Source organism: Galeopterus variegatus, unplaced genomic scaffold, assembly GCF_000696425.1.
Source record: "Galeopterus variegatus unplaced genomic scaffold, G_variegatus-3.0.2 Scaffold11965, whole genome shotgun sequence".
NCBI classification, from domain to species: domain Eukaryota; kingdom Metazoa; phylum Chordata; class Mammalia; order Dermoptera; family Cynocephalidae; genus Galeopterus; species Galeopterus variegatus.
In genome coordinates, this window is record NW_007738076.1 from 13777 (window position 1) to 17922 (window position 4146).

A 4146-nucleotide genomic window follows, 5' to 3' on the forward strand; every position below is an offset into this window, starting at 1 on the left:
AAAGAAAAACCGACCAAACTCTTACCTGTGGTTAGAACATTGCAACAACCTTACTCAAGTTAGATCCTTTAGCAGGCCCATTAAACCAACACAGCTGCTCACCATTAGTTACCCTTCCTCATTTGGCTGTTTGCCTGAATCACCTCATCAATGAGACATGAGCCACCACACCTGGCACCCTCATGTTTGAGCCTAGACATGTGAAGAACGTTATCAAAAATATTTTTCTTAAAAATGAACAAAATGTATGTATGTGTATGTAGAATCTGCATATAAACATGATACACATATATGTGTTTAAGAAACACATGTAACTAGGAATTTTCTATCAAAAATGGAACAAAAATTATTTACAAAAAAAAAATTCACTTAATTACTTTGTTTTTATAAACACTAACAGCTGCTCACCATTAGTTACCCTTCCTCATTTGGCTGTTTGCCTGAATCACCTCATCAATAAGACATGAGCCACCACACCTGGCACCCTCATGTTTGAGCCTAGACATGTGAAGAACGTTATCAAAAATATTTTTCTTAAAAGTGAACAAAATGTATGTATGTGTATGTAGAATCTGCATATAAACATGATACACATATATGTGTTTAAGAAACACATGTAACTAGGAATTTTCTCCTATCAAAAATGGAACAAAAATTATTTACAAAAAAAAATTCACTTAATTACTTTGTTTTTATAAACACTGTACTCTATTTAAAAATTGTGTGTTCCTTTTCTCAAATTATTTATTTTGGCATATATTATTTACACACAAAATGAGACAGAAAATCTTTTAGCAAAAATTACCAGTAGAAGTATAAAGTTTCAGGGAAATTGTCATTAACTTTGAATGAATAGTTAGTTATTCCCTCTGATAAGTTCATACGCAATTATTTCTCATCCTTTTTAAAAAGAGAAAAATATATATATTTGCCAATTTAAAAAGAAACTGTACAGAAGATTAAAATTGACACTTTGAAAACCTTTTAAAAGTTCACAGTCTTTAAAACAAACCAGACATTACTGATAAACTGAACCATCGATTGAAAACCGAAAAGTATTGTAATTACTCAAGACATTTTCTTCTTCCCTGGCCTGTTAGAGTCCCGGCGCTTTCATTATATGACACTTTTCAGCACTTTTAGCTGGTTTGTGGCACAACCCCCCAAAGAAACACGAAGAGTAATTTTCAAAAGGAACTTTTATTTTTAATATGGATTGATTTTTTTAAAGGCAGCTCCAAGCAGCCCAGTATATCAAACAGGAACCATCACACCAATCCCAACACATCAAGGGGCAGTTTTAACACGTGAGGTTTGTTGTTTCTAGCAGGTATCCATGTAGCGAGAGAGGTCACCACTCAGCGAGGTGCTTTCTTTCTGGTGTATAAGAAAAGAAATCACCAGGAATAAGGGGGGAAATGGGCTTGGGAAACAGGAGGGGACCTTGTCAATCTCCAAGATGCTAGAAAATGATCGTGGAAGTCTTTTGTTAGGGAATCCTATAATGGTATTGCTGCTCATCTCTTGTGGACACGAACAGCAACTAGCCTAAGATGGTAAGGGCGACAGAGGATTAGACAAACCGTGAAAAGGCCCTGGAAAGGACATTACTGGTGTTTGGAATCATAAAGGCCAAAATTGTATCATTATTTACCTTCAACAGCAATGTCCTTATAAACAGGATTTCTTGGGGAGAAAAAAAACCACAGGCATATGTGAAATGTTTATTAGGACTACATGTATATAAATTATTTTACAAATGTGGAAAGAAAAAAACGCCTTCTAGAACTATTCTTATATATTCTTAAGGATCATACACAATTGCTTTTTTGTTTTTTATGTTAAGAATTTGTTACTTCTAAGGACATTGAGCTTGTTCCCAACCCCTTTTATTTTAAACATATGGATCCCTGAGAAGATTAGCATTGTGCTGGAAATAATTCTGATGCATACAAAAAAAGCAATAAAAGGGAACAACTGGAAGAAATGGATAAATGTGTAAGATTTCAAGATAGCTAGTAGGATTGTAAGGTCACATGGCAGGCTCCCCGGCATTACTCACTAGGCAGAATAACAGAATATTCCCGAATCTTGGATTTCAGGAAACTACATTATAAAGAGCTAACATTTTTGTACATACAGTCTCGATGCATATCTTTGTCCATCCTCTCATAGCCACTTTATTGAAAAGGAGAACCGTTAATCAATATTTTTAAAGGTGTTAGAATCTGTGTTGTATTGTTTAATAAAGGTAATTTTTGAGTAAGATTAAACAATATTTCATTAACTAACTAGATCTTTTTTCTCCTCGGTATTTTCTCTAAAATGCCTGTTTTGGAGCAATTTAAAAATCATGATTTACCAGCAAGTTGGATAATTTTTTTCTTCAAATAATAATAGTAAATATAAAAGCAGTAATGGTTATGATAATAATCATGAGGCTGTTTTGGAGCAATTTAAAAATCATGATTTACCAGCAAGTTGGATAATTTTTTCTTCAAATAATAATAGTAAATATAAAAGCAGTAATGGTTATGATAATAATCATGAGTGTTTGTCTAATAATGTAGACAGTCACCTGTGATGTGCCAGATGCTGTGCTGGAGCTGGGAGACCGACAGGAACCAGTCCCTGCCTTCACAGATTCCAGACTAGCAGATAAACATGGACATAAATGATTATGATACAATCAGATAAGTAGTCACAGAGTTAGTTGTACAGGCCATGATAACCTGAAATTCTGTACATGCAGGAAATTCTTATTTAGTGCTTATTGAATGAATGCAGTAGCCTGGCCAACCTACAACATTCACACTCTTCTGTCATTCTCTCTTGGTTGGACTCCACCTATAACCTATTTGACCTGTGGCCCTCGCTAGGTTCTTGGCCGCTTTCCCAGACTTAAACCCATTCAAGCCGCTAATATCCTGTTATATCAAAGTGTCCAAAATTATTTCTGAGAAGCTGCAAAACAAAGCTGTTGCTAATAGCAATGAAATTTTCAGAAAACACATTAACTCTTCCATACATTGAGAAGTAGGGCAATCTTAGTATTAGACAATTAGAAGGGCCAGCCCCTGGGCTTGAATAAGCACGTGTCTATCTGCAGGCAAACCTTTTATGAAAATCTGCCTGAGATTTAAATCACTACTGTACTTACCTGGGTTTGCAAGTCTCTTTATTTCTATGCATTTATTTTGCTTTTAGGGTAAGAAACCACCAGGGGGACTCCTGAGCCTTTGTTATATCTCATGGTCCAAATAGATAGACTTCCTACAGGTATAATTCACAAAGAAAAATAAAATTGTTTCCCCCATGAAAATAGAACTTTTATTAAAACAGTTAAGTGCACATATTTAAAACATAGGGACTCTTTCTAGAAAAGATACATAACATAGAGCAGGACTTGGACGAATAAAAATATCATGGATTTTTAGAGGTGGAAAATCTTTTTTTTTTTTTTTTTTCTAATTCAAACGCTGAAATGATGGCCCAGAGTGGCTAAGTGACTTTACCCAAGCTACCCTGCCAATCCAGGGACAAGCCAGGAGCAGGCTTCTAATCTACAGACTTCCTACTGAACACATTCCTCACTTAACTCTCGTTAATGACGCTTTACAATCCACCAAGGTTTCTTTTTACACTCAAGATAGTAGGATGCTTCCTTAAATTTAACTAGAATTTCTTCACTCCATGTACACAACTTTGGGACTTTTCAGGGCATTTCAAAGGCCTTGCAGATAAGGCACTAGACAATGACTCCTCGCAAGACAGCTCTGACCTTCTCACCTACAACTTCTTCAGAAACATTACTGTTGCCTATGTATCCCTTGCTCTTAGTCCTTGTTTCTTATATAGTGGTGAAGCCAAAAAAGAAAATAAAAAGATATGTACAATAATATTTTTTCGTACAACTGTAATTGTCTTGAGCAAATAGGGGAGGTTTTATTTCTTTTCCACCTGGATTCACTCCCAACTTCTCTATATTCTTGCTTTTCAATACTTCCAATTATAAATATATTGCTTATGTTTGCTCTTTAAGCATTTGTTCCTTGAAGAGAAATCTATCCAGTACCTGTTCGGTGCCAGGCAGGGATGCTGGGTATGGAATATACAGTAACACCACACCATGCCTGCCCTCATGGA

At 35.5% G+C, this 4146-nt stretch overlaps 1 long non-coding RNA gene across 1 annotated transcript; it reads right to left on the bottom strand.

Moving 5' to 3' along the window:
* Positions 1–1296: 1296 nt before the first annotated feature.
* LOC103610884 lies at positions 1297–3260 on the bottom strand. Its single transcript, XR_552250.1, has 3 exons — positions 3161–3260; positions 2579–2651; positions 1297–1377 (listed from the first exon to the last, which is right to left on the bottom strand). It is a non-coding gene; the product is annotated as an uncharacterized LOC103610884 (long non-coding RNA).
* Between the last annotated feature and the right edge of the window lie 886 nt (positions 3261–4146).